We start from the raw sequence: 13,589 nt of genomic DNA on the forward strand, positions 1-13,589 counted from the left end.
ACAAGACTAACATCGGAATTTTTTTCAGCTTCCCTTTAACAAAAGCATCCATTTCTGGAGATTTAGGCCGGGTGCGTGGGTGTGCAACCTTGAAGTCTGAACTGCAGCATTTAAGATGATACGCTGCCATTTTCATTGTCTACTGATTATTCATGGTAAGCTGCTTAACTCACAGAAAACTGCAATCTATTTTTGAACGCTTGCACTGCTCTAATATACAGCTCTACATGTCCCTTATGCCACTGAGAACACCATGCACTGGGGACAAAATATTAACAAGAAAAGGTTAAGCTCAACACTATCATACTGAAGGTTCTGTAGTATTTACTTGATTTTGACACACACGTCGCTACACTCATTGAGACCTCAATTATACCTCCTTGGAGGCCAGCGCACAGACAGCCAAGGACACCACAGACGCACAGTTGTTGTTGTAATACTTTCTAGTGCACTTGGAGGACACACACCAAATGTCTGCATTGAATAAACATCTAAAGGGAGATTCTTTCCCAAAGTCTATATAAGGTCCCCCAGTTAATAATTACTAATTCGACTGTCCACATTTTCTTTTGAGATGTGACTCCATCTATGTGGGAGAGAAGCCTCTCTTCAAATTCATCTTTCATTTTTGGTGCCTGCAGAGCTGGGGCCTGTGAAATGAAGAAGGCTTTACACATCCAGGGTATGTTCAGGTTCTCTGGCTTAACTAACCCGAACAGCGGAGATCACACTAAACAGGCACTACAACGCTGGTTATCGACTCAGTAAGTCAACCTATGCATTCCGACTCTGGATATGTGCGTGTTCTGTGTAAAACCAGAGGAGTTGGCTTCAGATGACCAATCACAAGATTATATTTTTTAGAAGGCTGAAAAGCAACAGTGCTGCCGAAACCACAGCAGCATGTCAAACTGAAAAAAAAAACAGAATATGGACTATATTTTTACCTAAAGGAAAGTAGAAATTCCGGCTTCCCATTTGCCACTGAATGCACTCGTCACAGCTGTCAGTGAAATATTGGCCGTATAAGAGAACAGCTCTTAATGTTAGCTGCTGAAAAAACAGACCAACAGGAAAGTCCAGCAGCTGCTACAGTCCGTGGTGCGTGTTTTAACAATTTGGATCTCAATGAGACTGTGCCGAAATGAGGGATCTGAAGCAGTTGTCCACGTTCCAACTGCAGACAAGGACAATTTAAGTATTCGAGAATACAACTGTATCTCAATCAAGTATTTCTAACAGTGTGGTTAGAAGTTCTCGCAGTTCTCAAGCTATTCACTGCCTATGATTTAAAAATGTGTTCTCAATGACTTTGTTTTTAATGCAGGTTAAATCAAATTAAAACAAAATGTAGGTAATAATGTGGAAATCGGTAATGGTTTTGATTCTAAAAAGTCGAATCAATGTTAGTTCAAAATCTTTAAAAGTAGAAACAAGCATCAGATCAGTCTCTGTTTTAAATTACCAAAGTATTCCCTTCTGCTGACATACCTCCCACAAAGATGCTTCTTAGTGAAAGTCAAACTGCTTACTCGATCTTTGAGGAGTCGGAGAGAGACTCTCACTGTCCACTCATCAATTTTTTATTGTTCTCAGAAAACTGACAGGTCAGGCGATGCTTTTAAACCTAAGTTGCCATGGTGATACACATTGGTAAGAAATTAACCAGCTTTGTGATATAGAAAATCCAGGGCTGAGGTTATCTTACTAAGCCACTGCTTCTGTTTCGTAGTACCTACGGGCCCCCAGGACCAGAGACATCTGCACATAGCCTGATGCACATCCCCCAATGACAAAATGACCCCATAGACCTTCTTCTACCTGCAGAAGATAAATACATGCATCTGTTTTCTATTCTTTCTTCACCTTTTGCAGTGGAAATCAGGTTTTTAACCGTAATGATATGTCCATTTTAAATGCTAAAAGAATACCCAGTACAAGCAACCACCACCATATCTGTGATTTTGCACCATTTAACTGCAGTGTTAGTACACCATTGTACAAATAAAACAGCCAGGGCTTCATGTGTAGGAAATCTGAGAAATCAATCCTGCCAACTCGTCAAACAGAGCTAACTTGTTAGAGCCGGTGACGGGGAACAAAGTTTATCAAAGTACACAGATAGGTGTCCTCGTGTCAAAGGCTCATATTATTTGTGTGCACTCTTTTCATTCTGGTCAGTATGATATTTTTTAATTGCTGATTTGATGTCCTCTTTCCTCTTAGTGCACTGTGTCGGCTCGACAAGACTTCAATTTGTGTGTTTTTCTTTGAGTCAAACACAGAATTGTGACTCCGGAGAAGATGGGTGTGTTCAACTTCCCTTTCACACACCGAGCAGTCAAGTACAGCAGAGGAGGGACAGGTAAACTGCCAATAGTTACACAAGTAGTCACCTTAATGTGATGGAAAAAAAAGCTTCCCAACAAATGTTAATCCATGGAAACGCTACCCTGACTATGCTCTGGAACCTCCTGATTTACAAATCAAGCACTGGGTTTTCCTCTCCTGCATTAGAAAACACACGCACAGACACAGTGTTGAAAGGCACATTGTTTTCTTTGTTGGAGCACCGAATGAGACAGAGGGGATTTCCTTGCATATGCAGATTAGCCCCGCCTCACCTGGCTACCACATGCCTGCAGCCCTCCCCACACTCCTTCTACAGTCAAGTGGTGGGGAAGTAAGGCGGGGTTCATTTCATAGATCCTGAAATACTAAATGAGGCTAATGTGTAGTGTCACACCTAAGACATTCTAAACACATAATTTTCTTTATTTGACTGATTTACTTCAACCAATTAAGTAACCGATGGACCATTTACAACAATATCTTTAAGATAATATCTTTAAAAACACATTACACAGTATGAAGTGAACTCTTAATAGTTTTGCACGTAACAATTTCAGTTTTAAATTCTTTAATCTCCATTACATATATTTGTGAAAATTTCCAAAAAGTATATCACCATTAAAACTGCCTTGATGTTTTATTACATAATCCATGTTTAACCTGAGGGAGACAAACAGAAACAAACCAGAATTCAGAGGCAAGCAGAGCCTGATCGTTCATGGTACCAAGGCTCTAATTTGTATTGGAAGGCGCCACACTCCTCTTGTGTTCAATTTGATGATAAATCAGTGCAATCTATTTGAATAGACATGGGTAATCAGTGTGAATTCATCACAGATGCAACTAAAGACTTCTAGCATTTTAAAAGGCTCCTTTCATGATGTTTGTGGTCAGACAAGCCAACATCCATGTGTCCAGTTCAGAAGATCTGGGTTTCAGGCAACGTTTAGCTCCATCAAGTCTTACAATTCAAACAACTTTGTGAAGGGAAAGGATAGATACTAGATGCTAGTCTCGCCCGAGAACAAACTTCCAAGATATGATTTATTCTCAGTTTGATCATGAAAAATCGCTCACAACTTTAAAAAAAAAACGTTTTTCTCTTGACTTGGCCGAGGAGATAACTCTCCACTTTAGATTTTATCTGCAAGGTCCCTTCTTTCCTACACTTCCAACAGAGAAAGTCTAACATTACAGATAAAACACCCAGCTGGTTGCTTTCCTTCAGCTTTATCACACAAACGGTGAACTATCATCTGTGCTGTCAATCAACAAACCATGCCCAGCGACCCAAAAATGGCTCAGAGGCCAACGTGATCATCACATTTGAATAACAAGTCCAGGCAGCATTGCAGAAACACATTTACCTCTGCATCTTATTCAAAACTGCTTTGTGGAATTGCTTCAATCTCTCACTGCAAAAAAAAAAAAAAAAGCAATAGGGCCGACCAGATGTGAATTTGTCTGCATGTTCCAACAGTGACAGAAGCAGGTGAGCATCTCTGCACATCTAAATGCTAATGTCATGCTGGTCCTTAAACAAAAGCAATGAGCTGGCTTCGCAAATGCATCTCAACCTTAAGTGATGACATATTGTAAGTGACAGCCCGCTGAGGGAAGGTCTTATCCTATGACTTAGCCTTCCATCAGGAGGGAAGGTAAAATGACTATATCAAGGTTACACATATATGTATGAACCCACGCACGCAACCTAAATGCAAGGAGGGAAGGTAAAATGACTATATCAAGGTTACACATATATGTATGAACCCACGCACGCAACCTAAATGCAAGGCCAACTCACAGCTCTGCTAGAACTCCAGGTTTTTCTAGTTGCATCTTTCACATATTGGACGTCTTTATCTTCCTTGTTGGTATTTACTAAATCAAAAAATACAAAGAAATCACTCTGTGGGATGACTGATACTGCAAAGCAACCATTGTTGACGCCTCGCCTACACTGGGTGGTCAGCTCATGCAAGCATAGAGCGCACACGCAAACTCACACTCCAAAGTTCACAGAAGAAATGCTGAAGGACAGACTAAAATTGAAATATTATACCTCCAAAAAAACAAGAAAAAGAACAATGCTCTCTGAAAACCGTAATATGTGAAAATCAATGAGAGATTTATTGATCAATCTTCGTGAAAACGGCTACACCTGAAGCAGTCGAAATCAAGGCCAATGGTATAATTAAAAGGAATATGGCGTCCTGACAGATAACTGACCTCTTCAATCTGTTTTGGTGGTAACATTCTGCCGCAATGCCCTGGACTGCTGCCCGTGGCTATATTTATGGTTTCTATGTTTAATGCTGCCCTGTGATGGACTGGCGACCTGTCCAGGCTGTACCCCAATGGCAGCTGGAATGGGCTCCAGGCACCCCTGTGAGCCTAAACTGGATTAAGTGGATTTAGAATATGAATGGATGGATGTTTTATATTCGACCACAGTGTTGCACTGCACCACAACAGATGAAACACTGAAAATTTAGGAAACTCTGAAACTAAACATTCTCTTATGAGAACTTTTATTACTTCCTTCATTTAAAGGGATACTCATCCATTATTACATATTAAACTTAATTTATCCATTACCTTGAAACACTGTTCACACTGTGAATTCAGTATCTGTTTTTGGTTCTGAGGGTGCTCTTACATCTCGACCCAGGTAATTTTGTAGTTTTAATTACCTGCAGCAAGTAGTTCAATCAGAGAAATACCATATGGACTATTCAGGGGAAAATAAAAGCAGTGTGAGTGTATACGTTATACATGTATAATCTATATGTTAGCAGTTACACTGACCAATTCAGAAGTGGAAGCAGACAGATCCAGTTAACGAGTAAGGCTGTTTCAAAGCTTCTCTTTCTTCGCCTTTTTCTAACTGTGTGCCGCCTCGCAGCTATTCTTTTCTTCAGTGCCACCCGTGATTAATGCAGCCATGAATGGGTGTCTCTTTCACCGAGCACTGTGGGAGAACGCTTTCTTTCGTTCTTTTTTTTTCCTTTGCCATTTTGCTTTCCACCCAACGTGACCTGATTTAGTCACACAGTGTGAAACTGATTTGGACTCATTTGAATGCTAATAGCATAAAGAGAGGTAAAATGATGCCTGGGTCCCACCTCGCTGATTCAGGCAGATGACAATGTAATGGGAAAGAGTATCTATTTAAAATGTTTCATTTACAGGCACATTATTCATACATTTAACTCAGCTTTACCATGAAGGAACCCACTCTTCGTGCACAGCTGAATCATGAACCTTACCACATTTCCACACTGGTTGTACTGACAGTACTTGCTCTTTAGTGACACCTGACCTTGGTTTTTCTTGAACTTATCATGGCCTATGGGTTGCTATCATGTGTTGTTTGGAGCACCTGTAAAAAATACCTGATGTCAAATAAGTGATTCTCCAGGAGAAGAAGCTCAGCTCCTAATAGTGTAGTCAGTTCAGGAGGCTCTTGTCTCATCTCATCAACATCCTCCCATAAGAGTTTTTGCCACAAAATGAAAAGATATCTTGACACTAATTAATTATGAAACTAGAAACATGTCTCACTTTAATTACTTGTCAAGTTAATATTTTTTCGAAGAAGAAAGCAGCAAGAGCTCAATGAATTATTTGTCTTTTTATTTCTGAATTGTCATTTGGATTCAATTCAAGCTTAATCATAGGGGATACAGCAACTGTTAAATGAAGCAGCATGTTTGAATATAACATTTTTCAGGAATTTTTAGATTTTTTTTAGTTCTATATTCACAAATCTTAATGTGCAAATGCTGATTTATGAATCGGAGTTGGCTGTTAGACTGAAGGGACGAGCCTTTTATAGGTCTGACTTCAATGTTACAAGGCCATCTGAAACATGATCATAAAGTATTATATAAGGTAACATTTGCACTAAGAATAGCCTTACACAAAAGCATACTTCTATGTTACTAATCTCAAAAACACTGCCCTGTAGTAGATCTCTTCACATAAATTCTGTTTTGGATGAATAACTTAATAATGATAATGATAATCAAAATGATCACACGTGTGAAAGAGGATTTAAAGCAGCTATAACTCTGTAAATATAAATATACACGTGATTTTAGTCTATCAAGGCACCAATCAAAAAGATTTTGAGCATTCCTTGTCTGCTTTGAAGACCTTAAGTGCAATGTGCCCTTGGTCTTCACACCTGAGGCAGCGCACTGTTATATTGAACACTCGGGAAAGTATAAACAACACATCCTTCGAGCCTGCAGCATTTGGCGTTAACCTCTTCATGCCTCAACCGGTCGCTGCTTCGAAATCGATCATTTGAAGGTACGGTTCACAGATGGGCCGTAAAATGTCAAGCGAAAAAAGACACATTTTATGAGCTCTGTTGAATGACTGCTCGAACCACAGTGGATTCTTCAGGGAAAATGGAGGAGCAAAACAAACAAAAACGATAAACAATGCATTAGATCTGGCTTGTTGTTTTATCATTTATACGTTATGGGGATTTTCCCTCTATTTTTCTGCAAATAAAGTCGAACAACTGCATTCAACCTTGAACACGGTCTATACAGCAGCAACAACATTGCAGAGCTTTGTCAGGAAAAACAAAAACCAAACAATGGAAATGTGCAATGAGGATTTTAAGATCTTACTGTTTGTTTTAAGTGTTTCAGTGGGTTATCCTTTTCCTATCTCTGGGACCTGATCAGATGTTTCTGGTTGCCCCGAGGTGCAAATTGTGCAGCGCTTTGGCACACATTAAAACCGACGTTGATGTTGTTCTTAAACTTGCTTAGAAATCAATTTGACTCGACTTGACTTGCAATGACAGGCTCACAATTTAAGGACGGTGACAAATGATGGAACGATAAACATTCAAACGATTCCTCTTTACCCATCCCTGACTGATCACAGATTGTGGCTGGGATTTTTGCAAATTTGGCCTGCCTATCCCTGAGTCAAAAGTCAACTCAGCTACAAATACACTAAATAACCAAATCAATACAAGGCAATTTACCAGTAAAGACAAAATCAGAGAAATTGGGTAAAATCAGGAGAGGTTCTCCACTGAAAGAGTGTTTCAAGATTTAAAAGAAGAGTCCGCTGCTCTGATCTCATCACGTGGCTTGCTCCAGAGTTTAGGGACTTTGACCGCAAATGCTGGTCAACCGATGTAGGACTGTATAACCAGCCTCCAAAATCAAAGGAATCTGGGGCAACTTAAAAAAAACAACAGGTGTGACAGGGACTGTCATATTTGTGTGTCTGATTAAAGCCAACGTTAAGAGCCGAAGGGCCAAAGAGGCCGACTTAACTGCCTCATGATAAATTAATGTAAAGAGTTTACAGCCTTGCATTTTTTACAGAGAAGGCATGGCGAGTTATGTCCTTGATCGCATGTGGCGACGGTTTAAAGTAACAGACTGCTCAAACTTTTTAAAAGTGTGAACTCATCAGCCATCTACGATGTCATGAGCACCGGATTCAAATTTTGCTAAAAAAAAAAAAAGGAAAAACGCTGTTGATGATTGTCATTTACTGTCATTTCTGATGATCCACCCTCATCTCAATTGTTCTCAATTTCTTTTCTCAATGTTGAACATTAAAGTTGACTGTTTTCTCCTTTGTTTAAATCTAATTTAAGGTTGGCATGATTCCCAAAGCTCTGCGAAGGGGGCTCAGTCCACTAAATCAGATTTTTTTTAAATAGTAAAGAATATTCAGATTTTTTTTTTTTTGCTTAACTAAGTCAAACAAAAAAACAGAGTGACTGACAATCAGGTCGTTATTGTTGCTTTTTGTTTTGTTGGGTTTGGTAGGTTTATGTAGGCACCGAACAAAAAGTCAGACACATATCAGTTTAAAATCATGTGTCCCATCCCTTTCTTAAACAGCAGCTTGTAAAGATGAGCAACGAGGAGAGACTAACTATACCAGTGACGTTACTGATAGATCAATCCTGCACAATTGAACAACTAATACCGATACGACGACAATGAACGCACCCACGACGATATAAAATACGGGGATGCTCTCTGATTCACAGTGTAATTTCAGTTTTAAGAAACAATCTAAAACAAATTATATCAGCCTATACACCGCATAAAAGATAAGGAAACACCCTCCAATCTTGAAGTTAAGCCAATGTAGAAGTGCCTAAACTCTCCTGTGGTTGCAGAATTAAGTTTATCCATCAGAGTGGACAGACTGGATTTGATTTTTGGCAAGAAGCGAAACAAAGACCTGGCTGTGTTCAGACTGTGCACGGTACAGTGTTCACAATATAGCGGACTCACTATGGGCAGAGATAGCCAGCTGCTGGTGTATTTGGAAAAACACTACTCAACTGCAGCAACGCTGCACAATTGTACGCTGAACATTCACAGCTCCTATATTTGACATATTATATTACATATTACATAATACCTATTATCATATGCATATTATTTGATTCATATTGTAACACCATCCACAAAAATATAATGGATGAGTAAAAAATGTTAATGTATGTGAAATCTGAGGTTGAGCAAGTCTTAGGTAAACAAATGATATGTAATCGATGATGGATCATTCATTTCTGCTGAAATTAAATAGCTGTTTATCTGAACCTAAAGATTTGACTGGGTCACGAGTAACAAATCACAGGCACACAGCAAAAAAGTTGCAGTTACACAAAAAATGGCTCCCAAAGTGCAGCATGATTGCCATTTCTGCTCTCAATTCCCTTTGTCTATATGAAGATGCAGCTTACATAACTGTGCATATGTTCAACATACCATACTCTCGCTACACGACTTCCAGGTGTTGCTGCATCATGATGTCATTCCCCGAGACGTCTTCCTAAATGTCAATGTAAAACCCTTTGCACCCATCTTAAAGGTGGTGCATGGTGTTGCTCTGCTGATATTCAAACAAGCATGAATAGGCCAAAATTCATCCATGTTCTCTACAGCCCTTTTCACTTTTCTATTTCCATCCCGTTTGCAGTTCCTCACTTCTCTACTTTGCGCTCACCTGTTAGTGGTTATGGTTAGGAGTTAAAAGTACATGGTTAGAATGAATGCACTTCCTTAGGTTTTGATTTTCAAAAGATTGTGATATGGGTTAGATAAGTATACTCTGTCACAGGTAACACACTGTAGTACTTGTAGGTTGCGGTTTTCCCTGCCAATCATTAACGGATAGGCAACCGCCCAGCAATAAGTTGCCACTTCAACATTTTTAACCCGGGAAAAAACTTTACTATTACATGATTTCTGATGAGAATGACCAGCAATGGGCTGCCGCCATCCCAGGAGTCCAGTCTAGTAACCTGTAACTGCAGAATGAGCGAGACCCCAGCTGCAGGGTGTTGCAGGTGCTGCACTGAAAGCCACCCAAGGTTACGGAGAGACTAGGTGATACGGAAAATCTACCCGGTTGCAGGTACTCCGTGCTAGTGGAAACACGCAATAGCACGCCGAGCCGAGCCGAAGCGAGCTAGTGGAAAAGCGCCAAAAGTGGGTGAAACTGCAGTGTAAAGTGAGGACTGACTTACAGTACAATAAAGGCGAAAGAGGAGACAATAAGGAAAATTTGACATATGAGCTCCAGGTATACTGTATTCTTTTAGGTTTGTTGCTCACCTGAGGCCCATAACTTCCTTGTTAAGCCGTGCATCATTGTCCTCTGTCTGCACCCATCCTTCTTTCTCACACAGTTTACAGATTATAAATCCACATTATATCACCTTTGTTCTTGTCAGAAATTCAACATGGTTTGAGAGCACAAAAAACAAACAAACAAAAACATTAAATTACGATTAAACTGTAAATGATCTCGTGCCACATAATAAACCGAACTCTAAAACATCAAAATCTATTTTTTTAAACCTCCATTAAGTTTTTTAAGTTTTGAATCTAACCTTCAACTCACTCTTGTAAAGACTTAACTTTTAAAACCTTTGCCTTTTAGATCGGAGTAACCCAGCTCATTGAAGACAGTTGAGGGTCACCCTGAAGAGAGCTCGATTTAGTTTAATGACATGGCTTAATTACTTTTAAGACACCATTTTAGCATTAAAATGTGTCATGGCACTGCACAAGAAGAATGGATACCTTTAAACACAATGCATCAGAAATGCAAGCTCTGAATTCTTATGGCCAAGACTATTTACACCTCCTGAAGTCCTCATAGCACGGACAGAAACTCGATTCCATTTTTCACAAGTTCTCAGAAGAGGAGAAGTTCAATTTTAGCCAGAGCCATCATGAGATGGCTAAATTTAGCAGCGAAAAATGTAGTTTTTTGTCTAAACAATTCAGAGCACGTCTCTCTTTACATATATAAACTTTTGAAATTTACTAGAGTTCTGCTCAATTGGATGTTTGTATTATTTAAAACCCAGTTTTTGCCAAATCCCGATAAGAAGTCATTTTAAATTAAATCAATCAGTGTTTTAACAGCTCTATCTAATTTCTCTTGCCTGCTCATTAGTATCAACAAACACATGAACATTAGCAGGCCAATGTTAAAGGTCACGATGTGAGTTATTGTACTGTTTGTGAGTGGATTAAGGATTAAGGAACCCCTGTACTGCCAGCGACATCTAAATGTTCACTTTTGATTTCATTTTAGAAGGAAAATAACATATTTACATCCACAAACTCCACCATGGTGAGTCAAGAAGATGTCAATTCAAACCTGTATGCTTTACAAAACTGTTATTGTTCCCACATGTCTTAATGTAACGTATTCTTCTGTAGGTTAGCACTTAAGATTAATAAGACAAGCCAACAAAACAAGACTGGCTCTGTGGCATTAGACAACCCGAGGGGACAAAATGCATTGGTACTAAAATGGTACTAAAATACATTCTGCATGACTGGATGAAGACAGATGCTAAGGACTGTGTGATACAAAGCGTACTCTGTTCTGTGCTCCCTCTGAACAAAGAACATCCAGACACAATGCCTGTCAGCAACTGTCCTTCCCTGGGGCTAGGACTGAAAGATAAACAAATCCATCATCAAACACAGGGCTCAGATAGATTCATGCCTAACACAGGGTGTAGGTCTTCATAGCCTGAACATGTATTTCCAGCAGAGGAGATGGAAGAGATGCGGGGAAGTTGTACACCTCACTATGTTTAGCCTTTATTCCTTATGACAATCTCATTGAATATGTGAGTCAACTGTTTGAGAAGTGTGAGGTAATATGAGCTGCATTCTGAGTTAAATAAGAGGATGTAATGGTTGAATAAGCCATTTACAGGAGGATAACTTAGAGGAGCTGGCACCTGCCTGAGGTGCTGTTTAATGCAATGATGGTCGGGGAGATTTGAACCAGTTAGACCACCTTAAAATTAATGACCTTGCTATGATATCAAATATTTAAGGCCTATTCGCAATATAGCCTAACTAAAAATCGATTATTTCAGGCGTAGACTGGGATGCGCATGGATGAATCACCGATAACTGAGGCGTTAGGTGTGAACAGACTTCCAAACGAAAGAGTCTACCTTCAAACTGAGTTCGCCAATGAATGCATGCAGTATGAGCAACGCGAAAGACTTCGGGAGCAAGAGAATTTTTCCGTCAAAGCTCACCGCCCCGATGCTGAGGGCAAACCCACAGGCTAAGCGATCAGCATCCATCCGCTGTCCTCTGGATGCCTCGAAGAAAGACGACTTCATACATAGTGGTCACAGAGGGTTTCAGCGGTGCTCTCTGATGGTTACCCGGCTTCAATTGTAAACTTTAAAAAAACGATGCCTTACCTGAAGAATATCATATGTTGTCGAGTCGCCTCCTTTTTAGATTAGCCAGGGATGGGGCTGGTTGGCTGGTAGCGCATCACTGTGTGTTTCAACGACAGCCAGCGTACGGAGTGCCTGACGACGACGCCCCGGAACGAGCATAACGTAAAACGTGCCCACTGCAGTTGTCTGGTGGATAAAAACACAGCCTGGTACCCCACCCGAGCAGCGCGAGCTCGACCGAATTACTTACACCAACAGTAATCCGTTAACTCGGCCAATTTATAGTACGGACAAAAATACAGAAGCTCACTGCTGAAAACAGACACCCAAAAGGATTCAAGAAACAATTCAAACATTAAACGACATGACTTACAGAAAACAGCAGGCAGACACCACTGTTTGGACTAACAAAACTGAAGAAATACTTAACAATGGAAAACAATTGGATAAACTGGGGGGGGGGGGGGGGGGGGGGATAGTTAAAAGAAAAAACAACCAGTTTCCAAATGAAATTGCTCAAAACTATGTCTTTAGAAAAGATTTACTATGCTAAGATAAAAGATATGTTTACCAGTCAACAAGCAGTTGGTTGCAAATAGTTCAAACGTATGAAATTTCTCACCCCTACAATCATAAAGAGTTTGAGGATTTCATCATCACATAATGGTGTCATAAAATTCTAAATTCCAGAAATATCAGCGGCTAACTTGGGCCCGGGCTCACTTTGCTTGACTGAGGGCAACGTGAAAAACTGTCTTGGTGTCATATAAATCAAACTTTCAAATATTTTCAAAAAATCATTAACACTGAGTCAGTTGTGCTGATGGCATGAGAAACTCTTATGCACTGAAATCCTTTTCAGTGAGGTGCTTCCTTATTTCATCAAGAAAAGGCTAAACCACCACATAGTATAACAACCCGACTCAGAAGTAGAAGACCACATGTGTTAAAATGGAAGCCAGCAGTTCACACCCATCATCCACTGAAAACATGTGACAAATTGGACATTGTAATCAGAAGTGTTGAGCAAGTTCTTTATCAAGTAAAAAAGACTTTAAAGGCTTAATAGGCCCATCTTATATGCCTCAACACACACGGCTTTCATTCATTCAGCTGATCTGAAAACTTTCCTGTGCTGTCATGAACACACTGTTAATCTGGGGGCTACTTTTGGATTAATCTAGCCTTTTAGGTTGAAAGTAGTTCAATAAAATTTTTATTCATTTTCAACAAAGATGCCATCGTTTATTTGAAGGATCCTTCTATTATCTATGCTACAAACTATACTGTTAAAATGGATTAACCTTTAGTTTTATTGTGTCAGTAATTTGTTTTCATAGAAACATGCAGGTAATTTCAAACCAAAGAGGAAGATTCCTGCTGAATCTCTGTAATTTATGAATCTGGGTTTAGGCCAGCACTGCCACCGTGTGGTCATGTTTCAGTATTACAGCTGATTTTTCCTGAAGAAAATCTTTAAAAATCACAGAAAAGCAGACTTTAT

The 13,589-nt window shown here is 39.7% G+C and overlaps 1 protein-coding gene across 3 annotated transcripts in view; it reads right to left on the reverse strand.

Moving 5' to 3' along the window:
- The window catches only part of apba2b (amyloid beta (A4) precursor protein-binding, family A, member 2b), a 63,113-nt gene extending 50,860 nt beyond the window's left edge, over positions 1-12,253 (reverse strand). The window contains exon 1 of one of the 3 annotated variants that reach the window (XM_075458231.1): positions 12,104-12,253. The gene's annotated coding sequence lies outside the window, so the exon portion shown is untranslated. Of the gene's footprint in view, positions 1-11,932; positions 12,033-12,103 lie in introns of those variants that run through there. The other 2 variants (XM_075458514.1, XM_075458380.1) reach the window with 2 other exon arrangements.
- Positions 12,254-13,589: the final 1,336 nt, after the last annotated feature.

The sequence above is a fragment of the Odontesthes bonariensis genome, chromosome 1 (assembly GCF_027942865.1).
Source record: "Odontesthes bonariensis isolate fOdoBon6 chromosome 1, fOdoBon6.hap1, whole genome shotgun sequence".
Classification (NCBI taxonomy): domain Eukaryota; kingdom Metazoa; phylum Chordata; class Actinopteri; order Atheriniformes; family Atherinopsidae; genus Odontesthes; species Odontesthes bonariensis.